At 39.3% G+C, this 27,168-nt stretch overlaps 1 protein-coding gene across 9 annotated transcripts in view; it reads left to right on the forward strand.

The window, feature by feature from the left end:
* Window positions 1-27,168, forward strand: part of IRS1 (insulin receptor substrate 1) — a 182,952-nt gene that overhangs the window by 12,086 nt on the left and 143,698 nt on the right. Inside the window, exon 2 of one of the 9 annotated variants that reach the window (XR_006175227.2) lies at window positions 17,117-17,360. The exons of 7 other annotated variants lie outside the window; for them this stretch is intronic. The gene's annotated coding sequence lies outside the window, so the exon portion shown is untranslated. Of the gene's footprint in view, window positions 1-4,462; window positions 8,981-17,116; window positions 17,361-27,168 lie in introns of those variants that run through there. One more of the 9 variants, XM_065558010.1, reaches the window with a different exon arrangement.

Consider the following 27,168-nt stretch of genomic DNA (forward strand, 5'->3'; position numbering starts at 1 on the left):
TGTGTAAACAAAACGACAATGTATTAGATATTCAATTAAATGATGCCATAGAGTTTAAAATCATCAAATTTTGGTGTAGACCTGTTTATCAGCCAACCCCCGCTCTTTGATGCGTCACTTTTTTACCAAAAATATATGAACAAGTATATATACGGTGTTTTGTTTCTAGCTCTGTAAGAGACATGTCTAGAAACAGCTTTGCAGATCAGCAGTTTTAGCATCTATGGCATGCGTTTTAGGAGAGTCTCCTTTTTTAATCAATAATAAAAAGGAGTCATGCATGCTATTGAACATTTTTTTTTTTTTTTTTTTTTTTTTTTTTTAAGATCCATAGTGTGTTTCAATGCAAACTTAACCTCCACAACCTTCTCTATTCAGGGAATGAAATAGCCCTCTACCCTGTGTGGTGGTGAGTTGGTGTTTTTTGTTTTGTTTTGTTTTTTTTCCCTTCTTCAGTAAAAAGGTTCCTTATCTTTTGTAGTTCTGCTAGGGCCTGACCTGACTTGCTCTGAAGTCTCTTGGAGTCTTTCCACTGAAGTCAATGGACGCTAGATTGTGCCCTTAATGACAGTTGGTGTCACTTGGAAAAAGATTTTTGCATGTACTCTCCCTCTCTCCTGCCTCTGTCCCCTTAGAAATGAAATCTGATAGCCACAACCACTGAGACACTCCCCTAAGGGCTGGTCCCCACTTAGTCCGGACTTCGGACTAAGGTACGCAAATTCAGCTACGTTAATAACGTAGCTGAATTCGAAGTACCTTAGTCCGGACTTACCGGGGTCCAGACGCGGCCGGAAGTCTCCCCCCGTCGACGCTGCGTACTCCTCTCGGAGAGCTGGAGTACCGGCGCCGATTGTGGGCACTTCCGGGATCGATCCGGGATCGATTTATCGCGTCTTAACCAGACGCGATAAATCGATCACAGAACATCGATTGCGTGCCTCCGGACCAGCCGGTAAGTGAAGACTAGCCCTAAGTATTCCTAATACTTACCTAGGATTTGTTTGTTTCAAAGGGGTACAGTACAATAGGTGACTCATCAGTAATAATTCTCAAGTCAAGCTCTCTCTAGAGAATATGAGAAAATGATGGATTTTGTACTGTGGTAGAATCAGGATGAATTGATCACTTTTTTTTTTTTTTTTAAATCAGCAAGTAGGGAACCTTGATTTAAATAATCAGTTTTGCATTTGTATTTCAGTCATATTCCGTAAGGGCGGTTGATTTCTCATTGGTTGGTAACCATTAAAAACATATGATTTGCAACTAAGCATTTACCTCTGCACCAATTTTGGTACTACTTGCTCACCAGGGGATTACGCAGTATCTATATGCACTAAAGCAGTTATATAGCTTAAAAATTATGTATTCAGATTTGTGACTTACCTTTTTATTATGTTAGAAATGGTCACTGATGGATTTCTTAGTACAATAACTTTTTACTTTCGATTTGTGTCAAGCTGCATTTGGATGGAAATTTTAATTGTTAAAAATGCACTAAAATAGCATTTTTAAATAACCTTATTTAACAAGTAAACAATGTTAAATGTTCTGGATGCAGGGTAGTTGTAGCTGTGTCGGTCCCAGGGTATTAGAGAGACAAGGTGGGTGAGGTAATATCTTTTATTGGACCAACTTCTGTTGGTGAGAGACACAAGCTTTTTTAGCGACAGACAGGGTGGATTTGATTTAAATCACTAGTCAGGAAGACTTGCTTTAATCATGGATTTCTACGTAATAGTGCATTCTTGTTGGTTATTATAACCTTAATACATATTCTTCACAACTCAAAGTGATTTATTTTGAAAACTTTTCATATTAGTTTTGCAGCTATATCAGAAGATGAATGATTGTCTAGTTATTTCATTTACCAAAGGTAATTGAAACAGATAGTTTACCTCCCAATGATTTCATAAATATCTCCAATTCAACAGGTTAATCATTAATATTTGGAGGATATTCTTGCCATGCTGTATTAGGAGGAGAACATCATCTGACAGACATTTAAATGGTTTTATTTAACTAAAATAACAACATTATGCATTCTGTGTTTTTTTTCTTCAGCAGCAAACATATAATATTTTAACAAAACAAGCATATGAATTTTTGAATTTAGTTAAACATTCAAGTTTTTTAAAATCAGGTTTGTTTTTGTTAAAATTGTTTTAAACTAAAATAGTTACATGAAATATTTTCTTTAAAAGTACAAAAATTAAATCGACTATGTCAGCCAGGTCAATATGAGAAACGTAAAATATTGGCTTCTGCAGCTAACTCATTCGTCTTCCCCTTCATTTTCCTGTTTGTTCATAATCTGGAAAAGAAAAACAAGCTTTCCTGCTTTTTCAGGTCCCAAATGATTTCTCAATTTTGAATGAATTAGTCCAAAGGAAGAAAACATTCTTTCCACACTGCCAGAAGAAGCTACTGCTGTTAAAAGTGAGATTATCACTTCAACAGTCTCTGAATCCAAGTGCTTAAGTGACTTCCACCAGTTCACTGGTGTGACTTTCTTTAAAACATCATCAGTAAACATGTATTTCTTGAATGGTTCTTATTCCCAAACTGGGTCTCTTTTATGGCCTACTGCAATTATAGGTTTTCCTTTCTAGTGAGAGAATGGTATGGTAGATCTCAAATCAATGAAGGCTACACTCAGAAAGACCTCAAGACTTCTGAAATATGCTGCTCAAACAGTTTCACTTTTGTTTCTACTGCCTGTCCCTTCCTTCTCACATTTATCTCCAGACTTCTCCTTGTCCAGATCTATTCCACCCCCAACAATCTTCTATTCATTTAACTTTCTGAAACTTTGCACTTTTAGAGAGAAGTAAGGGATTGACTGTGTACACAAATGTGCAGAGGGACAACAGGGTTGAGGTCTGTTATTTCTCACCTCTCTCTATTATTTATTTAAAAACATTTTTGCTGTTAACAAGCATGTTATCTTTGGAGACACAAATCCACAGTTTGAGAACTGCAAAACTAAGCATCTCTGATGGTATCTTCTAGACTGAGCACTGAATCCCATTGGGTAGATAGAAAGATTAAGCTAGATAATCTGGAACCCCATAAGATTGGGTCCCTAATCCATGAACTATTGGAACTCATTTACAAAACTTTTCTTAAACGTTATATGAATATATTGTCTCATACTATAGAATTAGACTTTATAATCCCTATTCCATGATGAGATATCTTAATTAAAACTATCTTTAGATTTATAAAAAAAAAAAAATTTAAACTAAAAAAAAATCCATTTTTATTTTTTTTTTATTTTTATTTATTTTATTTTATTTTAATTAAGTTTTATCCACCCTGGTGACAGAGAGTTCTTCCTTACGTCTGGGAAAGGTACTTCCAGTGTCACACCAAAATGCAGGGCAGAACAGATTGCTTAGCGTAAGTAGTTAGCACATATTGCAGAGGACCATTTAAGGCAGAGTGGCCTGATAGCATCTCAGCAGTCATAGGACAAAAAGAGGGTGTTAGTGGCGTACAGGTAGTTGTAATAAGCCATAAATCCAGTGTCGCTGAATGGAAGCAGAAGCTCTTTGTGGCTCAAAAGCTTTCTCTATCCAAAAGAAGCTGGTCCAGTAAATGAAACCACTTTTCACCCACCTTGTCTGAAATATAGTGGATGAACTTATAAACAGTAAATTTATCAAAACACGCTTGTCTTTAAAACTGATTCCTTAAACAAATCAAGTATTGTTTGTAATTAATGAATGGAACTGATTGTTTCTGGTTATCATGTCTTTCAAGATTTTAGTACTAGTAGATCTCATCCTCAAACTCCTTATTTTTATTCATAGCTTGGAAGCAGAAAACAAGCTTTCCTGCTTTTTTTCCTCTCAATCAGTTTCTCAAATATTTGAATGAACTGGTGATTGAATTGAACTTGCTGAATAGAGTGAAAGAAAGAAAATACTCTCTGCACCTGCAGGAGGGAGAGTCTAAAGCTGGTTTAGGACTTTAAAAAACTCTGGATCCAGATGTGTAGCCAGTGACTTCAACCAGTTTACTGGTCTAATATTGATAGCAAACACACACTGCTTGAATATGTTTTATTTAATGGCTGTAACAGATTATGATAAGGTTAGGCTTGAACATAGATTGTCAATTTCAAATTAATTTTTCAACCTTTTTTATTTTTAAAAAGAAAAATCTGATTTTTATTTAAGGATGGATTTTTATCCACTTTGTTTAAAATTAAGGTATCCTATTTACATTTCAGTTTGTTTTGTGTTTAAATATATATTTTCTAACTACATTTTTATAATAGATTAAAATAATTCAGTGTTGGGGGGGGGGGGAAGACTATCGCTTTACCACACAGCGCAGAGCATGGACTGTTTTTTATATATAAGATCCGATTAGATGATTATAATAGTTTTTTCTGGCCTTTTTTCACAGAATCATTGGTTTGTTTGTTTATTTATTTATTATTTTTTTTAACGAGGTTCCCACGTTCCTTCACAAGCTATTGAACTAGAGACGGTCATGAAGCATTCAAGGCTGGATGGCACCATCTCAGGAATTGCAGAAAGGACAAACATCCTTGTAGAAGGGGAGGAAGAACCAAAAAGACTTCTCAGTAGGGAAGTTGAGGCATTCCTGAAGAGATTTGAGTGTTGGTTCAAGCTTCAGTTTATTCCACTCATGCCTCTTGTGCTGTGTGTAGGTGTCTACAGAAATTTAAATGGTCTTCAGAAGCCAAGAATGAGGGCTGCGACCCATCTGCAGTGGTCTGTTTTATGGAGTGTACTCTTTTGTTCATCTCTGATGCTACGTTTAGAATAATACAAATTACATCCAGAGCCGTGCCTCATTTTTGTCAGAGAGGGGATTCTTATGGCTAAAACAATATACAACAGACCAATCTTATAGCTTTTTTTTAGTTGCCTTTCCTTTAAAAGAGGCTACTTTATGGAGAAGAGCCTTATCAATTCTATTTATTTAAATGACTCAAACCAGAGCCTGCTCTAAGGGAAGCCCGTTCAACGAGTCTCCGGCCTACTGTCCTCGCAAAAGGGATCAAAACCTGCCCAATGAGAGAATAATCTTCAACTGATTTTAGTTCCTTTCATCTCTAGACAACAGGAAATAAGCCACAGGGAGCTCCTTAGGTTTTAAGGAGGTGCCTGAATGTCAGAAGGTGCATGTGCAGAGCTGCACAATCGGAGGGCGGCCAAGAAAAGTAATTCATGTGTAGACACAGGTGATGTCCAGTTAGTGGGTCCTGGAAATTACCCATTCAGGTATGCAGAAATACTTCAGCAACTCTTTTCATTCAACTCGCCCTGCTCCAAGATAAACACAACACGTCTAGGAAACCTAAACCATCCCCTGAAATAGAGGCCATCCTCCTAGTCCATTTATGCCTTTCAATGTAGGCGTTTGCATTAATATTTTACAAGCTGCAATGCCTATAGAATATTATAGGGTTTTGAAAAAAAAATGAAAATGAAAACAAGGTTGGAATAATTTGGTACTGTCTTAATTCTCTCCTTCCCATGTACGTGTCTGTCTAGTCTTTAAAGTATGGATTACTTGTTTGCTACTTCACCGCAACGTCCTTTGGACTCATAGGGTGACATTTTAAGGAAAAATGAAGTCTTTTCTTATCTGAACCTTTTTCTATTATAGCTTCTACCAGTGCAGAGCACCCTATCTTAGGTTAGTTTAAATTGATTCTTTCATCCTTTATTTGTTTTTAGTTTTGGAATTTAACTCTGAGGGTTTCCTTTCATGCTGTGGTCAGAATTTATGGAAGTAGCCAAGAGTGATTGGCCCAGCTGCTTCAGTAGTTGAATAGCATAGATGTGTTCTTCAGTTTGTCATTAGAAGAAAAAAAATCTTACAGTTGAGTGTTTTTTGTTTTTGTTTTCTTTGAGATGGGGTGGGGGGGGGGAGGGAAGTGGGTTTGCTGCCTGAACCTTGTCTCCACTAAGATTTTTGCACCAAGATCGCTAACAATGTAAAAATACACCTCTTCTTTTGTAGTGAAGACCTAGCCACAGATTCTGAAATGGAACCATCTGGTAAAGGCACAACTCACTTGTACTTTCATTCTCTGTATCTTGATTTTCATTTTGCTTAGGAACTGCTTTGTTGAAATGAGGATTTTATCTTCTTTCTCTGATATATATAAATAGAACTTTTTCTCTCTGCCTTGTTCACTTTTCCCCTACGAAGTGTGGGCAGAGTTGAATTCTTTCCCTTGTATTCCTGTATACTCTATTACATATTTTATCGAATGCTCCATTTATTGTTTCATGATGTGAATAATTAACAAGGCTGAGTTATAATTCTACCACTATTAATTAAACTGGGCTGATGAATATCTGCTTTTCTTCTTAGAAATAATAGGATGTGTGTGTATTTAATTGCTAGCATATGTATACATCAAAGCAATAAAAAGATTTAAATATAGGTAAGGGGACACTTTCCAACTTTTAAAAGCACATATTGTGGAAAAAAATGAGATTAAAAATCCCCTAGACTCCTAACAAATAGCAATTTTATCACTTCTGTTATTACAGTTCAAGAACCTCAAAAACAGTAAGCACATTTTACCACCTCTAGTAGTCAAGTGTCTTAAGCAGTCTTGTTTTATAACTGCAAAGTTATTTTGAGTAGGCTTATTTTCTTTTTCATAAATTTGTGGGTTTTTTCCTGACTTAACAACAATATTCAAACTTAGCAGAAAAGCAAATTGAATAAGGCTATACAAAAAACTACTTAGTTAGCAAGCAACTGGTTAAAAACTTTAATGCGCAACATTTTAAAGTTTCTATTTGTTCCAACATTGGTCAATATTTATGAAAAATAGTATTTTTTTTAACTTTCATTGTTTAAGTTTGTAAATAAGTAATGGACAATTAATAAATTATTAACTTTATATGAAATGAAAACTGAGGAGGAAGAGATGAAAATATACGCCAACCCTTCTGTTCTCCTCATACAGCTGCTCCTCCTATCCCCCCGCCCCCCCGATTTAATGAACAAAAGTTAAGAACACATCCTCTGTAATAATCAGCATATGCGGTACTAAGTTGTGACTTAGACATGTAAATAATTTAAATATTTCAATCTTAAATGGGTAAACATTGCTGTTGGAGTTATTCATAATATTTCATTTTGATTATAATTTGAAGCAGTTTAATAGTTCTGTTTTTTGTTGTTTGTTTTTTTTAAAAGCTACACAAACCCAAGAACCCCCAAACACCTTAAATATTTTTCAACATGCAACTTGATCACCTAGCAAGTTGTTACAAGGGAAAAGCCTTTCAGAAGGTGTGCAGACAAGTAGCTAGGGCATGTTGTTTTTCAGGCCTTTGAACTAAGTTAGGAACATGTTTCAAGATGGAAGAATGAATGGTTGTTTGCTGCCTTTAGCCTCAGGGCTTGAAAATCATGAGGCATGTTATTGTGCCTTCAAAGCCTGTTTTGCATGAGCAAGATTTTGGCTAGAGCTTTTGTATTATCAAGGACACAACAATAAAACATTGAGCCACCCAATCTCACTTAATTGGTTGGTGATGTTCAGAAATTACATGCATTTAAGGGCCCTATAAGCTAAGGTACAGCAATAAATGGATTTTAGTTGATCTATTTATTAGGAAAAATCCTTCAGAACTAAGGGGTTTGTCTATATGGAGAAATTTCTCCAAATATGTATAGCTATAGCAATATAGCAATATAACTATATAACTCCCTGCATAGACACTCTTATTCTGGAATAAGAGTCCTTTTCTCTGTTAGTTTGTCACTTCCAGAGGAGGATGAAGTTTAAAAGGAAAAATATGAAACTCTGTCTTTTGTCCCTGCTTAGCTTGAGATGGCCATAGTCCATCTCAGGTATGTCTGATCCTCTGTACAAAGTGGGCTGAGTTGAAGGGGGCAGGCTAGGTATGGAGAAGTAGATTTGGGAATCACTGGCAGAGAGATGATAGTTGAATCCATGTGAACTAGATGCAGTCATCTAGGGATAAGGTAAAGTGAAAAGGTACAGGTCAAATACTTAGCTCTATGGAAATCAAGGGTACATCCAGACTACCTGCCGAATCGGCGGGTAGCGATCGATCTATCGGAGATCGATAGATCGATCCCCAAATGCGCTCCCATCGACTCCGGAACTCCACCAGGGCGAGCGGCAGTAGCAGAGTCGACTGGGGAGCCGCGGCTGTCGATCCCGCGCCATGAGGACGGGAGATACGTTGAAATAAGTTACGTTGACTTCAGCTATGCTATTCCCGTAGCGGAAGTTGTGTATCTTACATCGACTCCTTCCCTCCCCCCCCCAATGTAGAACAGGCCCAAGTGGCAAAAGGAGATGGGAATGAGAAGGTGCCACTATGAGAAATACCAAAAATGGTTGGAAGGGAAAATAGAGGAACCAAGACTGGACAGGACTGAGAAAGCCAAGGGAGGATGGTGTACAGGAGGAGTGATCAGCTGTTATTGAAGGCTGCTGGCAAACTGAAAGGTGAGAATAGAGAAGAGGGCCCCGTGACTTGCCCAGGCAGAGGTCGTTAGAAACCACTGTGAGAGCAGTTTGTCAGGAGTGGGAAGGACAGAAGCCAGGTTAAGAGGAATCCAAGCAGGGAGTTAGCAGAGGAATTTGGGGCCTAGGAGCTTCTATTTTCAGTGGATGCAAATTGTATTAATGGTTTAGATTAAACATAACATTAGATTAAACATTAAAAGTAGAAATAAATGGAGTACGTGGAGATATTATTTTAGGAAATAGAGTAGTGAAAGGAATTAATGTGTAAAGAATGGTTAAAGAAGAAAACTGTACTGCAGTTACGCAATCAGAAATGCTGGTGGTCCTTAAATCTTACCCTTTCTGAGAAAATATTTCTTTGGAGAGAGCCATAAACAGTTTCCTCTCTGTATAGGCCACTTAGGGCTATTAAAAAAAAAAAAAAAAGCTCATCTTGGGCCAGATGTTGAACTTGTGTGACTCATCATAGTCCAACTGAAGTCAGTGGAGCTAGGACAACTTTCACCACCCAGGATCTGGCCCTTTAAACTTAGTTTTTCCATCATTTGCTTTCAGTAAGCCATTACTAAAGCATTTTGTTTAAATTAATATTAAGTCCCAGTTGAATTTAATTGCAACTATATCATTAATGTTACAAAATGATCTGATTCCGTGTTAAATTTATCTCATAGTCCTGGGTATTTTATATTTTCAAAAAACTGTTTTCTAGAAGATTGACAAGATATTTGCTTTGTTTTGATGCAAGTTTGTTTACTTCTGTGCTTGCTACAGTAACACATCAGGTTTTTATTCTCCAGTACTAGCAGATAGATCTTGTGATGCTAATTGCCTTTTACTGATTCAGGTCATATCTTAGCATTTGCATTTAGGTTTAAAAAATCAAGAGCAAAACATGATTATTAGTAGTATTGCTGTACACTTATTGTTTAGCAGTAACCTCGAGAGGTCATCGAGTCCAGTCCCCTGCCCGCATGGCAGGACCAAATACTGTCTAGACCATCCCTGATAGACATTTATCTAACCTACTCTTAAATATCTCCAGAGATGGAGATTCCACAACCTCCCTAGGCAATTTATTCCAGTGTTTAACCACCCTGACAGTTAGGAACTTTTTCCTAATGTCCAACCTAGACCTCCCTTGCTGCAGTTTAAACCCATTGCTTCTGGCTCTATCCTTAGAGGCTAAGGTGAACAAGTTTTCTCCCTCCTCCTTATGACACCCTTTTAAATACCTGAAAACTGCTATCATGTCCCCTCTCAGTCTTCTCTTTTCCAAACTAAACAAACCCAATTCTTTCAGGCTTCCTTCATAGGTCATGTTCTCAAGACCTTTAATCATTCTTGTTGCTCTTCTCTGGACCCGCTCCAATTTCTCCATATCTTTTTTAAAATGCGGTGCCCAGAACTGGACACAATACTCCAGCTGAGGCCTAACCAGAGCAGAGTAGAGCGGAAGAATGACTTCTCGTGTCTTGCTCACAACACACCTGTTAATACATCCCAGAATCATGTTTGCTTTTTTTGCAACAGCATCACACTGTTGACTCATATTTAGCTTGTGGTCCACTATAACCCCTAGATCCCTTTCTGCCGTACTCCTTCCTAGACAGTCTCTTCCCATTCTGTATGCGTGAAACTGATTTTTCCTTCCTAAGTGGAGCACTTTGCATTTCTCTTTGTTAAACTTCATCCTGTTTACCTCAGCCCATTTATCCAATTTATCCAGATCATTTTGAATTATGACCCTGTCCTCCAAAGCAGTTGCAGTCCCTCCCAGTTTGGTATCATCCGGAAACTTAATAAGCGTACTTTCTATACCAATATCTAAGTCGTTGATGAAGATATTGAACAGCGCCGGTCCCAAAACAGACCCCTGCGATACCCCACTCGTTATGCCTTTCCAGCAGGATTGGGAACCATTAATAACAACTCTCTGAGTACGGTTATCCAGCCAGTTATGCACCCACCTTATAGTAGCCCCATCTAAATTGTATTTGCCTAGTTTATCGATAAGAATGTCATGCGAGACTGTATCAAATGCCTTACTAAAGTCTAGGTATACCACATCCACAGCTTCACCCTTATCCACAAACTCATAATTTTGCTTTGAATAGCTTTTCAATCAGAGATTTTTCTTTTTGATGATTCATTGACTTTTTCCCCCCAAAAAAGCCTTTACAAGCTCATTAGTAGAAGAGTTTATGCTTTGGAGTCTATTTCCAGGTCTATAGATCTTATTTTAAATCTACGGATGGTAGAAACTTCTATCATTTAGCTTAATTTTGTGTAACTGACTGCTGTCTCAGATCCTGGTTCAGGAAAATATTTTAAGCATATTTATCTCATGTCAGGATGCTATGTCATAGATTTTAAGGCCAGAAGGGATTATGATTTTCTGCATAACATAGGCTGTAAAACTTCACTGAGTAATTCCTACATTTAAGCACATATTTAAGTGCTGTCCTGAATGGGTTTGTTTTCCTAAGTCAGTATCTTACTGAACATTTAAGTACCACTTTTTAAAAGAAGGAACGTCTTGTACTATACCTTCTTTGATATCAGGTGGAACATTTTCTGCCACTTACTATTACTTTCATCTTCTGATCTGGGTGCCTCTTTTTGCCAATGCCAGAGACACCCCAGCATCAAGCTGACTGTTCCGTTTCCAGGAGAGTTTACCTTTTGCTAGAGGTAACCTTGACTCACTTGTAGACAGATCGTTAGGGCCACAACTCAATCTGCACTGTGTTTCCTCAATCTGAGAGTACCTCTGAAGAGCTGATTTCCCTCATGCTCTCCCACCAGTAGTTCTTAACTCCTTGCTTTACTAAGGGCTTGTGTACACTAGGAAATTTTGCCACTTTAACTATACTGGTGGTGCTAAAGCAACAACCTTCCAGCTGTCTCTTGCCCCCCCCCACAAGTGAGAGCGCAGTTATACTGGTACAAAGTGCTTATACCAGTATAGTTTAAGCCCTCTCTACACTAGGAAAGGTTTGTTGGTATAGCTATACTGGCAAACCCTCATAACGTAAATGCAGCTTATACTGGCAAAAGAGTGCTTAGTGGCAAAATATCCGGTATAGACTTGATTTATTCTGCTCTAGATAGCAAATTAAGCTACACTGGTATAAGGCCTCTTTGTACTTTTATAACTGCATCCACACTAGTACTTTTTAAATTTTTTTTATTTATTTAGCCTAACTACTGTAGTTATAGCAAGGGTTTACTGTATAACACCCTTCATAATGACGAATCTTTGGCTGTAATGAATCTGGTCCTTGGATCCCATCTCCAGCCCCACCGCTGTGATTGGCTCTTTCGCTATAACTGCCAAATGGCTTGGATCCCAATGGGTTAGTTATAGTGAGGGTGTTCTTTATTGGTGTAACTTTTCTAGTGGAGAGCAGAACTCACATTTGGGAGAATCCTTGAAGTCAGACATTTTGCCTGTAAAATCCTTTTCACATACAAAACAGCACAAATCTAATGGACTAGACAGTGTCTTCTACATCTCCAAATATAGATACCGAAGAGGTGAGGTCAAAAATAAAAGCACCCATATCTACCGATTCCCATTTCTGAGTCAGACTTAGGGCTTGTCTATACTTACGCGCTGGTTCGGCAGCTGGAAATCGAACTTCTGGGTTCGATTTATCGCGTCTAGTCTGGACGTGATAAATCGAACCCAGAAGTGCTCCCCGTCGACTCCGGTAATCCTGCTCGCCGCGAGGAGTACGCGGAGTCGATGGGGGAGCCTGCCTGCCGCGTCTGGACCGCAGTAAGTTCGAACTAAGGTACGTCGACTTCAGCTACGTTATTCACGTAGCTGAAGTTGCGTATCTTAGTTCGAATTGGGGGGTTAGTGTAGACCAGGCCTTAGTGACCATGGAAAATCTCAAAGCTGATTCAGCTACTCAATCTCTCCATCCCTCAGACATGTTTCTTTCAGCTTGGCAAGATAGTGATAGATCAGATGTCAGTTGGTGATAGATAAACTTTGAACATGTTTTTGTATTAAGATTACATTCTATGGAATATTGACCCTCATCTGGTGGTGTAAATGCTCAAGGCAAATTACACAAGTGGTATGTAAATGGAAGAACAAGGATTAAATTTTAGTGCAGAAGGAACTGTGGCCAAATTCCAGAAGTCATCTTTAAAAGACAGCTTCACTCTGAAAATGTTCAGGAACTCCAGTGGTGGCTTGAGTCAATCTAGGGGGAATCAAGATGCTCTGGGAACCACTAGGAATCTGTAGTTTGATTATTTTTTTTTTCTGATTTCAAGTTCTTTTTCCATTGTTTCAGAGTAGCAGCCATGTTAGTCTGTATCTGCAAAAAGAACAGGAGTACTTGTGGCACCTTAGAGACTAACAAATTTATTAGAGCATAAGCTTTCGTGGACTACAGCGCACTTCTTCGGATGCATCCGAAGAAGTGGGCTGTAGTCCACGAAAGCTTATGCTCTAATAAATTTGTTAGTCTCTAAGGTGCCACAAGTACTGAAGTGGGCTGTAGTCCACGAAAGCTTATGCTCTAATAAATTTGTTAGTCTCTAAGGTGCCACAAGTACTGAAGTGGGCTGTAGTCCACGAAAGCTTATGCTCTAATAAATTTGTTAGTCTCTAAGGTGCCACAAGTACTGAAGTGGGCTGTAGTCCACGAAAGCTTATGCTCTAATAAATTTGTTAGTCTCTAAGGTGCCACAAGTACTCCTGTTCTTTTTCCATTGTGTATGTTAAGAAAAGTTGTTTGCATTTTGTCTGTTAACTAATCCTTCTGCATAACTTTTTTTGTTGGAAAAAATGATAGCATTGTTCCCCTGTTAAAGTTCAGACTGCTTTATTTTTTAACTAGCAATTCTCTTATCAACTGAAATGACACTAATGGCTCATCCATACAGTTACTGTTTCTTATGACCTGAGGAAGTGAGAGTAATAACTGAACTTTACCAATCATTTTAAAGGAATTTCATGGGTGTCTCCAGAGACTAGGAGAGGGACACAAAGATCTTTGTGGCTTTTGAAGGAACCTTGTCTATAGGAGGAGATTGTGAAAACTAAATTTAAAATTAACTTGACTTACTAGTTTAGGTTATACACTTTGTCTTTATAGTGGGATAAAAGACGCTAAATTGAGTCTACCAGGCCATGCTGAGGGATAGTTTTCTTCTACCTTAAGTGACTCTGACAGTGTCAGATATTTTGGCACCTTGTAGTCAATGTGTGGGGGTCTCTCTCTCTCTCTCTCTCTCTCTCTCTCTCTGACAGGATTCCTCCAAGTTCATTCTGCCTCAGCAAGTGAAGGTCACGCAGCACACACTTCCTTTCATTTGCCATCTGGCAGTTTATTATTAGTGATGGTATGGAAATCAGAAATAAGAAAAGCAGGACCAAAATGCTCCACATACTGCTTCAGCCAGCCACTACAAGCTTAGCCCATTTGTACTGCTTGGTGGAATCTCCTTTCAGTTGGTGTCCAATTCAAAGTCCTTTAGAACTAGAAGAAACTTACAATACCACAAGAAGAGTTGGAGTCTTCAATGTACTCCTTCCTCCCCTTATTTTCTTCTGGAGCACAAAATGCTGCTGAAGCCTCCCCAGCTCAGAGAACTAAGCTCAGTTTTGAGTTCTGTGCTGCTACCAGCGACTTCTAAGCCAGCTTGCCACTTGCACCCCTCCATGCCTTCTGTTGCATGAGAAGATGACATTACTTATAGACCTGCATGTTGTGGGTAAAATTCTGTCCCCATTGAAGTCAGTGACAAGACTCCCATAAACTTCAGGGGGTAGGATTGCACCCAATGTGTCTTTAGCAAAACAGACAGGAATAAATGACAATAGCTGAGGTTTGTGTCACCCTACTCACTGTTCTTTTCAGAACTGCTGGAGAGTGACTGACTGAATTCTCGGAATTATCGTTTTTTATATAATTCTATTCCGTATATGAAAATCATTGGCAATCCTTATCGACTTCCTTTTCATAACTTACTTATATTCTCCTGAAGTGGTATACATGTCAGTACAGCAGGAATTGCAAGCATTGTGCTGTTTTTAAGTAGGAATGATCACAAAATGTTTGATTTCATGATCCTACAGAAAGGAAGGAGTGAGAGTAGATGAAAAAAGCAGACTTTGACAAACTCAGAACAGGTAGATAAGATCTCTTGGGAAGAAAATCTAAGGAAAAAAGGAGATCAGGAGAGATGTTGGTTTCTTAAAGAGACAATATTAAAGATGAAACAGTAAACTATCCTGATGTGAGGAAAATGTAAGAATAGTAAGAGGCCAATATGGCTCCATCAGGAGCTCTCTTACTGCCCTGAAAATAAAATAAAATAAATCCTTCAAGAAGTGGAAACATGGAGAAGTTGCTAAACCTGAATACAGAAGAATAGCACAAGCATGTAGGGACAAAATTAGCAAGTCTTTAGATACAAAATGAATTGCACATAGCAAGGCAATAAGAGGTTCTATAAATACGTTAGGAACTACATATGTATAAATGCATAGACAAAAGAAAATGTAGGTCCTAGAGGAGGAGGAGAGCTAACATCAAGAAGTCTGAGGTGTTCAATGCTTATTTTGGTTCTGTCTTCACTAAAAAGGTTAATAGAGACCAGATCCTTTAACACAATAAACATGAACATCAAGAGGGAAGGAACATAAGCCAAAATAGGGAAGGGACATGCTAAAGAATATTTAGATAAATTGGATGTATTCAAGTTGGCAGGGCCTTCTGAAATTCAACCTACTTAAGGAACTAGTTGGAGCAATTGTGGAACCCGTAGTGATTATCTTTGAGAATTCATGGAGGACAGGTGAGATCCCAGAGGACTGGAAAAGGGCTAACATAGTACCTGTCTTTATATATTAAAAAAAAAAAAAAGTGTGATGTGTGTGTGTGGGGGACGGGGGACAAAAGACCCAGGGAATTATAGACCAGTCAGCCAAACTTCAATAGCTGGAAAGATAATTTATTCCAATTATTAAGCACCCACAGGATAATAAAGTTATAAGTAATAGCTGGCATGGGTTAGTCGAGAACAAATCATGCGAAACCAACTTAATTTCCTTCTTTGATAAGGTTAGTGGCCTAGTGGATGGGGGAAGCTGTAGATGTGGTTTTTGTTTAAGTAAGTCTTTTGACACCGTTCCATGTGACATTCTCATAAGCTGAGTAGGAAAGTGTAGTTTGGATGAAATTACTATAAAGTGCGTGAAAAATTAGTTGAAACGACTTTCTGTCAGGCTGGGAGAACGTATCTAGTGGAATCCGTCAGTGGTCTGTCTTGGGTCTGGTACTGTTCAACTTTTTCATTAATTACTTGGATGATGGAGAGGAGAGTGTGCTTATCAAATTTGCAGATAAGGACAAACTGGGTGAGTTGCTAGAACTTAGAAGGACAGGAATAGAATTCAAATGACAAATAGGAAGTATTGGTCTGAAATCAACAAGATGAAATTCAATAAAGGTATGTGCAAAATACTTCACTTAGGAATGAAAAAATGAATGCACAACTACAAAATGGGGAATAACTGCCTAGGTGGTAGTACTGCTGAAAAGGATCTGGGAGCTATAGTAAATTGTGAATTGAATGAGTCAACAATGTACTGCAGTGCAAAAAAGGCTGGAGTACTGTGTCCAGTTCCAGGCACTCCACTTTAGGAAAAAAGTGGACAAATTTGAGAGAGTCCAAAAGAGAGCACCCAAAATGATAAAAGAGAACCTGAGCTGAAAGATTAACAGAACTGGGTGTGTTTAGTCTTGAGAAAAGAAAACTGAGTGTTGATCAGATAATAGTCCTCAAATATGTTACGGGATGTTGTAAATAAGATTGTGATCAATTATTCTCCATGTCCACTGAAGGTAGAGATTTTAAGTTAAATTATTATGAGAAATGTTCTAACACTAAGCACAGTTAAGGACTCTAATAACTTATCAAGGGAGGTTATGGAATTCCTGTTATTGGAGGTTTTTAAGAACAGCTTAGACACCTGTCAGTGATGGTCTAGGGGTTTACTTGTCCCTGCCTCTTCACAGAAGGCTGGACTAGATAACCTCTTGAGGTTCCTTCCAGCCCTACATTTCTATGATTATATTTTCTGGAGAAGGGGGACTCACTAATTTGAAATAGCAAACTGTTATTCTATATTCAGAAATCTCATTGAAACATACCAATCATGAATTCCCAGATTCTGCTAGTTTTTTGTTTGCTGAATATATGGTATCCTAATTATATCTTAACTGTAAATCTAATTTTGGCTGGAAAGTAACCTGGTCATGGGTCAGTGTTTTCAAACATGAGGCTTTGATTAAGTATGGGGGAAATTTTGTAATGAAATTAAGGACTAATGTACGTACAAACTTGCACCACAATAATAAAAGATGTGATTTAAAACCAGTTTAGTTATTTTAGTACAAGTTTATATGTAAACCAGGCATCAAACTGACGGTTGCATTTGACAGACCACAGGATTAAACAAACCTTTATGAAACTAAATCTTTGAAGGGACACACAAACATTCCCTAACATTACACCAATTGTAAACAGTTTAACTAGAGTTGGTTAATTTACTTTGTTGTTGTTTGCTTAACATAGGTTTCAGGTGTAAATAACTGCACAAGGTGTGAGGCAGTGCAGAATTGGGCCTCTGGTTCACAGAATATTTAGCCATTGTCCTTCACTGTTTTGGTCGAGAAATGAATCCCATGAAGAAGTCTTTGAAGAATTTACTGTGACAACTGCGACACCCAACTTTGATGTGAGGAGCATTAACCAAGGCATGTTATTCATATCTCCAGCTCAATGTGGAAATATTACGACAAACTTAAACCTATTTAAAGTAAGTTGGTGAAACTCCACTGAGCTAAATTTTATCGTGTGTCTGTTTTTAAAGGAGGTTAGTTGGTTGGTTGGCTTTCTTGACTGTAAAGGGGCTGGAAAAGCTTAGGCTGGAAGACCTCTTAATCTGAAAAATCTTCAGATACAAAATTTTCTTCAGCAACTAGCTGGTGAATCAGATTTCTTGTTTGAAGAACTTGGACGAACAGTTCTCCTCTATTATTGGTGCGTTACTGACAGGCCTACAGTATATGGAAAATGCAAAATTCAAAGTTTGAATGCCTCAATGGCTACCATAAAGATAATCTTGATTGGGGAGAGGGGAGGTTTAGGTTGATCTGTTGTATAGAACTGTAGAGTAGAAGTGTAGATTAGTAATTTACTCTTTACTGCTAAGTGCAAGAAGACCTCCTTTTCCTGTTAAGCCAAAATTGAATGTTTAGGCTTTAATTTTTGATTCATAATGGGAACTGTAAATAAATATTTTGGTTTGGGCCTTTAGTCACTCATTGGCTTGGAGGAAGTGAGCAAAAAATGTATTATGTTTAGTTTATTTTTAAATTTCACTTGGATTTTGGAATTAAATATCTCACCATAGAGAAGTAAGCCTTCCCTCCTCCCCCCAGCTGGCTTTCACACACTATATAACCTTTCTCCTCCCCCTACCTCCCCCCCCTTTTCTTTAAAAGATGGAGTAGGAGGGAAAACCACAAAAAATCAGAAGACAGGAATTTTTTGGGTTCTAAAAAACAGAATGAAACATTTAAAGTCTAAATAAGAACCATTTTGTTTTATCATTTTGAAGTGAAAGTTTTATTTCAAAATGTCACTTAATTTTCATTTTGTTTGAATTTTATCATTTTTATGTGAAGCAAACATTCTTGAAAACAAATGTTTTTGGTTGAAAATTTTCAAAAGAGGATTTTCCCCACAAAATTCTCTGCGAGAAAATTTTTGTCTTCCAAACAGTTCTACTGCCATCTCAGCTGTTGGTTTTCTGGGTAGGGAGTAGGGACACTCCTACCACCCTAGTGGAGGCTCTTTGGGGGGAGGGATGTGTCTTGTGGCCACAATCTTGGCATAACAGAGGTGGCTGTGTCTCTGCAGCCAATAGTTGCATTGTTTACACTGGGTTCCTGTTTGGAAGGTTGTATTCATAATCACGAAGGTTCAAAATTTAATATTTTGAAAGGAAAGCTTTTCTGCAGAGGCTGATGGTACTCACCTGGAAAAGTGGGTGAGTGATTTCTTCAGTCTCTGTATTGTAATGGTATGTGTTCTCTTGAATTATATTTAGCAGCCTTAAGGACAAGAAAGTTCACTGTTTTGGAACATATATATTCTCTAATATTGTTGTAAAATGGTTTTGAATAATTATGTGGACATGGCTGTACATTCACCAAATAGAGATCAATAGCTCTTCCTCCCCAGTCCCCCATGCAGAGACCTATAGGAGATGATGATGAGCACTGCATACTGTTGCATTGCTTCCTTATGCTCCCCCGTCTGCCTGTCTGTAACCTCTTGTCTTGTACTTAACGTGTAAGCTTTGTTTTGGTTCTGTGTTTGTACAGGGCCTACCACTGTGATGTTCTAGTTGGTGACTGGGATACTACAATACAAATAATGGTGCCTATTACCTGTTACTTAGCACAGTAGTGTGTGCAGCATGCTGGACATTGTCAAGAGACACCCCAAGTTGTCAACATCTCAGAGTCAGATTGTTTAACATATTAAATAAATATTCTCTTGTGGTTTTATGTCTGATACAAATGTGCTGCCTTCTCAGTGCAGGCAGCTGGCAGAACCAAATTTGGACTGAAGAATAAGCCTCAACCTCCATAGGAAGCTCCAGCTCGTTATGCCTCTTTATGTTCTTTTCTGAGCCATAGAGAGGTCATCTGACTGATTTTACTCACAGTTCCGCTAAACTTTAATCTGTCATGATCCCAGAAATGATGAACCAAACAGATTGGGAGGTTCTTCGTTCAGAGGCAGCACCAGGCGATCTGCATTATAGAGCCAAAGGCCAGAAAATGCACAGCATGCTCTCTACAGGAGTGCATGAAGGAGAGCTATGTAAAACAAACAGTAGAAATGGCAAAAATGAGACTTCAAAGAGAAAACTTTTCTTTTCATAGCCCAACTTCTGCACTAGAAAAGGGTCTGGGTAATATTCATTTGGGAACTGGTTAAAGATCTCTCCCTCATGCACTGTTTAGGTGGAAGGAAGAGGGTATTGAAGGAGTGTAGGGCGGTAAGGAGTGGATAGGAGAGTAATTATAGGCTTTGGCTGCCTTTGCAAGCCCAAACCACCTGCATTGAAAAGGAAAGCCTTTTGCCCTGTATCTGTGTAGAATGTAGAAAAGAAATAGGGGAAAAGAGAGAGGAAATCTCTCACACCCGGTTCCTTTTTGTTTTATTCTTTTGACGTAAGGAATATAGAGGTTTTTTTTCCCTCTTCGTTTCATCCTGTTTGTGCACTGTTGCAAGTTGGTTGCTTAACTCTGATACCCTTGAAAAGTCTAAAACAGAAAATGTTGGGATTCGTGGTGGTGGTGGTGGTGGTGTTTTTTTATTCCACTAATTTAGGGACTGGAAATGACCTGTAAATTCTGTAAATGAGGTGCAGCATGCCCTCTTTCCCTGAGCTGGCTGGCACATGCACCCTTGGAACCATAGCTATGCTTACTCCCCACCTGAGGTGGAGGAGTGTTCCAGATGTAACCCCTGCATTCCCCAGAGTCCTTATTTTTCCTACTCCCAAGAGTGCCCACATAGAGCCATAGCATGGCATGAGCTAGCCCTATGTTTTATTAATTACCAAGGTGCATGATAGTAGCATTTGAATTCCTCCATAAGAGACAAATATCCATACTTTTCAAGCTGCCGCTACACCTGGCAACTTTGGTAGTCTTATCAGCGAGCTCAGAAGGCTCCAGAAAGAACTTGTGGCAAGTATGGAGGAACTTGCTCAACTTCAGTTCATTGAGAACCTGATTTCTGTATAAATAGAGGTTTTATTCTCCAAAAAGTGTAAACAGAACATTTTACAAGGACTTTCAATGCTTAAAGCACTTTAAAAACTTTTCTTTAAAAAGTGTGTGAAATGTAAAATTTGTATTTCTTTTGCAAAATATGCCAAACGTTCTTCTGTAATATGACCAATAATTTAACTTATTTCAAATTGTATCTTATTTTTTCCTCAAGCTTTTCTAGCTGCCATTAAACTTTCTACACCATCTGAGTCTTGCTACTCAATACTACTTTCCTTAGACCAGCAACTCTTGTTAGGTTCCTTCTGCATGAGTCACATGACAATTTTTACTATAGCAAGCGATTAGGTTGTTCAGAGTCAGAGAGGGCAGGGCAGCTGCGGAAACTCAGAGCTCATTGCAGGATCTATGCCACTGTGCACTTGAATTTTTCATCCTAGTTATGCCACTCATCCTTGTATGCTAAGGTTTGGTGCTATTTCAGTTACAGAAGCACCTTTCAGCATGTTTGCCAGACATCCTCGTTCTGTATTTATATTGCAACTGTTCAAGTATTTTAATATAAGAATTTTGTTTCAGGTTTCCTGAGATAACTTTTTAGGTATTTGTTTTTGTCTTCTGACCAGAATTTACTAATATTTGTTTCAGTTACAAGCAACATCACTATTTATATCGTAAGCAGTTATTACTGCAGCTAAGCATAGCAGTATGTTTTGACCTTGCTGACAATTGTTGGGTGCCGTTGCTCTCGTTTAGCACTCTATATAGTGCTGATCAACATGGCAGATCAATTTGAAAAGATTTAAAAAACGTATTGGATAAATCATCCTCAGTTTGCTAAACTGCCACTATCATTACTGTCTGTGTTAATAATTTAATACTGTACCTTAATATACCAAATGTTAGTCAAAAACAATTCATATTCATAATTAAAACAAGCACAATAGAATAAACATGAATCAAAATATGCCTAAATAAAAGTAGTCAACTGCAGTTAATAAATGGGGGCATTTTGTCTTACGCAGCATCTCCGACTCAATCTGGCCACCAGAGGAAGGGAATTTCAAATGATATATCCCTGCCACTTGCATCAGAGTTCATACCCCTAGAAGTAACAGAATGCCTTTCATCCTCCAGCAAATCTCCACTCTTGCAATGGGGTATAAAGCAAGTGTCAAGATTATCATATGTGCAGTTGAAAGATACTTTATTTTATTAAAAGTGTTTTCACTTGTAACCTTACAAGTTTTCTTCTGCAAAATACTATGACTTTTAAACTATTTTTTTTGGAATAAACTTATGATTCAGAGAGACAAGGTGGGTGAGGAAATATCTTTTATTGGACCAACTTCTGAGGTTGAAAGAGACTAGTTTTTAAGCTTACAAAGAGCTCTTCTTTGAAGTAGGTAGCAGTGACTCTACACAAGAACAAATGACTCCAGCCATTTCAACCCCAAAATGTTCTCTCCTTCATTGGAGGTTTTTAAGGCCCGGCTTGACAAAGCCCTGGCTGGGATGATTTAGTTGGGAATTGGTCCTGCTTTGAGCAGGGGGTTGGACTAGATGACCTCCTGAGGTCCCTTCCAACCCTGAGATTCTATGATTCTATGATAGGTCTGGGAAAGGTACTCACAGCTAAATACAAGGTGGAATAGACTGGAATTAATATGTTGCAAGAGATGATTCAAGGTGAAGTGGCAGTTAACACCTCTGCAGTCCTAGTGAGTATAGATTGTTATAATGAGCCATAAATTCGGTGTCTTTAATAAATCTATGAATTTTTAAAGTCTAACAAAGTTAGGAATTTAAGCTCCCAGGCTCATCTTTCGAAGGTGTTCTGCAGGTTTCCTTTGAGGACAAGAACTGAGAGGTCAGGTATGGAGTGATTGTTTTGTCACATGTTTGCTCACAGGTAATATCGCATTTTTGTCTTCTTTTCCTGTGGTAAGTTCATTCAGAAGTGTAGACCTAATGAAAGGATTAGAGAAATAGAGGAAATTTCAGCTATAATATTTGACATGTAGTCATTGCCTGTCATTATTAGATTTTAAGATGGTGTTATTTATGGACTTATATTTGGGCAGGCTGGATTTCTTTTTAGTATAGGAAATAAGTAGGTATGCATGGCGGCCATGATAAATTTGATACGCCTTGCTCCTGTTTATTGGCGTTGGTTTTTTTTCTCTTGCTATATTAGATAAAACAAACCTATGGCGTAAAACATATATTAATAATCAAATTTTATTTTTTGTAGTTCAGATTTAGATCTAATAAAATATCACAACTGTATACTTTTTTACTATATTTAGCAGGTTTTCTTTGTATATATGCATTGGGGAATGTGGACAGAATCTATTTTAAAAACACTAGACCTGTGTAAGGATATAAATCTCCCAAGAGCTGAACTTAACAAGACATGCTAAAAGGTCACACAGCTAATGAAGTGTCACTTAAGACTTTCAGTGTCCACAAGACAAAGACCAAAGCTTAGAGCATATAATGCAAGTAGTGGAATTTTAATGTTTTCTTCAAATGTTTATGAAGTTGGTTTTAAGGTTGCCTTATGTTTTCTGTGATCGAAGTAAACAGTACATCTGGAATTGGACAAGGCTGGAAAGGATTCTTGTGATGAAAGGAATAACATTTGGAAATAGCTTTTCTAACAGATCAACCATTTACATCATTAATCGTTAAAGATTTTGTTAAAAATGATTAAACAACCTTTCTTGTTTTATTAGAAAAAGTGTTATAAAGTTGTAGTTAAGTGTGGGTGTGTAATTTTGAAAAAAAAATTACCTTTAGCTACTTTTAAGAGACACAGTATATCCTTTGTTTCCAGTCACAAGGTCAGAAGTAACTTTGAGAGGCTATATTGAAGGTCTCTCAAAGTACTATCTGTTGATGTGGTCTAGGTTGAGGTTCCTTCATGACCGTGATTGGAGGAAGCTAGAGCTGTCATTCTATGGTACTGGGATGAAAGAACCACCTACTGACTTCCTGCTCCAAAGTGCTCTGCTTCCAAGCCCCCAGTGCATGACAGGAGCTATCTTATACTATTCTTAGGAAGGTAACCACTTCATTACTTAACTTAAGCTTTTTGTACAAATTCTCTCAACCTAATTATCCTGTCCTGGGAGTCTCTCACTTCCCTCAGAGCATGGAGTGTCCTTTCCTCTGTCTGGGAAATGCAGAACCAATTATCAACTCCCTCAGAAAAGTGCTGCTGCTAAATTGGAGGGAGAGGAGAGAACCAAGAAAACAATTCCTGAGTGCAAATTGAAGGGAGAGTCCTAGGAGGACATTGTGTCGTGGTCAACTACTAGGGGATAAACATTTAATGCTTCCTGTATACCTCAGTACAAAGATCTTGCAGGAGCTTTTTAAAAACAAATCCTACTATGTGATGAGAGACGTGTGGAGGAAATCACAGCAATTTATTTAACAGAGAATGAGGTGTCTACTTTAGAGACGATAAACTTGCAGTTCAGAAGACCAACTTTACCTTTGTACCTGCTTCACTGAATAGTTCTGGTATGGACAGATGTCTATTAGACGTGGTATTATTAATTCAGAACAAAGAAGGCCTGTGGGATTGGTTACCCTGTTTATATTGGATACATCAGCAAGAGCCATAGATTACAAAAATTGTGTACTGTAGGTACATGTGATTTCACTTGTGGCATGTTGACTTGCAAGAGAATGCTTTCATCCACAAGGCAGTACAAGAAAGTGTACAAGCTGGTGTACAGAAACAGGCAGAGTGTGTTCCCCTTTGCAAAACAGAGCAGAAAGGATAACCAGTTCTATGAGAATAAATGGAATAAGTCTGGGATGCTACAGTAGAGGAAAATTTACAGAATGGGCCTCATTAATCTTAAATCAAAGTGCATGATTCATCAGTGCTAGTCTGAAGAGGATGATTATCTCACAATATGTGTACACTGCAATAGGAAAATGTTGTTATTGCAGCACCTGTAGACTACCTGAGCTGGCTTTGATCTAGCTAGCTCCTGTAACAATAGCTTCTGGCAGCATGGGTGGTGAAATGGGTTAGCCACTTGGTATGTAGTCAGGGTCCCAGGAGGGTGGGGCTAGCCAGCCTGCTGCTGTGGCTTCATTGCTGTTGTTACTCTAGCCAGATCAAAGCTAACTCAGCTAGGTCTACTTGTGCTGCAGTCACATCTCTGGATTGCAGCAGAGACATACACTCTCATCTCTTCAATAAAAGATGTCTAGCTAGTAGGTAGGTTTTAGTAATGGATGTTGTCCAGAGTGGTGACTTCTGTAGAACTAATGCAAATCCACAAACACAAGTTTTTCATCTTTAGCAAAAAAATCACCAGAAAATGAAGGCGTTGCAGGTTCCAATCCACCATCTAGTCCAAACTGGACTAGTGGGAAAGTTCTTTACTGCATTCTGTTCTTGGAGAAATGCAGCAGGTTCTTGTTCAGCTCCTTTGTTATGATAGGCACCAGGATTTCTGCATAGGAAACTATGTGGTGCTCTAGCATCGACAGTGAGAACAGTGCACTGTGGATATTATCCCACTGTGCTACTCGCCACCTTTTGCAGCTAGGAGTTGTGGGAAAGTGGAGTGGATCACAGTGCAATTGTGGGTGTGGATTCAACATCTTATGATGCATTTCATTCCATTCCATGGGTTTCCGACTGCATTATGCAGCATTTTTCAACAGCCCTTGTTTACTGTGTACCCACCATCTCTGTCTGAAAGGATGGATCCCACACTGCTCTTCTGTTGTGGTCACTGTTATGAACACATCACGGATGGTCATACAGTATATCATGAGTAAGGCTAAGTTTTTGTCTTAGATATTTTTAGTAAAAGTCATGGACAGGTCACGGGCAATAATGAAAAATTCATGGACGCCCGTGACCTTTCCTTGACTTTTACTAAAAATACTCATGACAAAATGGGTAGCCTAGGCAGCTGCGGGGAGGGATGGCTGGGAGCTCCGGGGTTATCCCCCTCACCTCCCCGCGGTGGCTGGGAGCTCCATGGTCGTCCTCCCCCCCCCCCCCCCCCCCCCCGCGCGGAGGCTGGGAGCTCAGGAGTCCCTCTTGCGATCTGCGGCAGCTGGGATCTCGGTGAATCCTCACCCCCCCCCTCCCCCCGCCGCCTGTGGTGCATTGGAGCGGCAGGGATTCCCCCCACTGCCAGGTCCCTCCCTGGTGGTCGGGAGCAGCGGATCACCCCTGCCACCTGTGGTGGCTGGGAGCTGCGGGGCTCCCCCCCACAGCTCCCTGCCTCCACAGATGGCAGGGGATCCTGCAGCTCCCAGCCAGTGTTGGCTGAAGTCACGGAGGTCTTTGGAAGTCACAGCTTCCATGACCTTCGTGACTAAATCGCAGCCTTTAATCATGAGCTCCAAGTCTAAACAGGAATCAGAGTTGCCTGACCTACTGTGTGCCATAGAAAGAAATAACACCAGATTACTTTTGGCATTCATGGAGCAGCTGAACACAGTGGACTGGCTTGGGAAACAAGCACTGAGTGGTGGGATTGCATCGTTATGCAGGTCTGGGATGACGAGCAGCAGCTGCAGAACTTTCGAAAAGCCTCCTTCCGTGAACTATGTGGGGGTTTGCCCCAGCACTGTGGCTCAAGGACACCAAAATTAGAGCTGCCCTCAGTGGAGAAGCACATGGCGATCATTGTGTGGAAGCTGGTGACTCCAGACTGCTACTGGTTGATTGCGAATCAGTTTGGAGTTGGGAAGTCAACTGTTGGGGCTGCAGTAACGCAAATGCGTAGGACCATTAATCTCATTCTGCTACGTGACTCTTGGCAATGTGCATGAAATAGTGGATGGTTTTGCAGCAATGGGATTCCCTAGCCGCGGCAGGGCGATAGATGGCGCGCATATTCCAATTTTGGCCCCAGACCATCTTGCGACAGAGTACATCAATAGAAACCTAACCAGATCAGCCACACCATCATTCACCTGCATGTCCACCAATGTAACATATGCCAGCAATGCCCCTCTGCTATGTACATCGGCCAAACTGGACTGTCCCTACGTAAAAGGGTAAATGGACACAAATCAGATATTAGGAATGGCAATATACAAAAACCTGTAGGAGAACACTTCAGTCTCCCTTGACACACGCTAGCAGATTTAAAGGTAGCCATCCTGCAGCAAAAAAACTTCAGGACCAGACTTCAAAGAGAAACTGCCGAGCTTCAGTTCATCTGCAAATTTGACACCATCAGCTCAGGATTAAACAAAGACTGTGAATGGCTAGCCAACTACAAAAGCAGTTTCTCCTCCCTTGGTGTTCATACCTCAACTACTAGAAGAGGGCCTCATCCTCCCTGATTGAACTAACCTCGTTATCTCTAGCCTGACTCATTCTTGCTTGCATATTTATACCTGCCTCTGGAAATTTCCACTACATGCATCTGACGAAGTGGGTATTCACCCACGAAAGCTCATGCTCCAATACGTCTGTTAGTCTATAAGGTGCCACAGGACTCTTTGCCCATCAATAGAAAGGGTTCTTCTCTATGGCAGTGAAGGTGCTTGTGGATCACCATGGATGTTTCACTAACATCAATGTGGGGTGGTCCGGGAAGGTGCATGACGCACTCATCTTCAGGAACACTGGCCTATACAGAAAGTTGCAAGCAGGGATTTTCTTTCCAGACCAGACGATTCCAGTGGGGAATGCTGAAATACCCATAGTGATCCTGGGAGACCCAGCGTACCCCTTACTCCCATGGCTCATAAAGCCTTACATGGGAAACCTGGACAGTACCAAGGAGTGCTTCAACAACAGGCCGAGCAGGTGTA

Source organism: Chrysemys picta, chromosome 9 (assembly GCF_011386835.1).
Source record: "Chrysemys picta bellii isolate R12L10 chromosome 9, ASM1138683v2, whole genome shotgun sequence".
NCBI classification, from domain to species: Eukaryota; Metazoa; Chordata; order Testudines; family Emydidae; genus Chrysemys; species Chrysemys picta.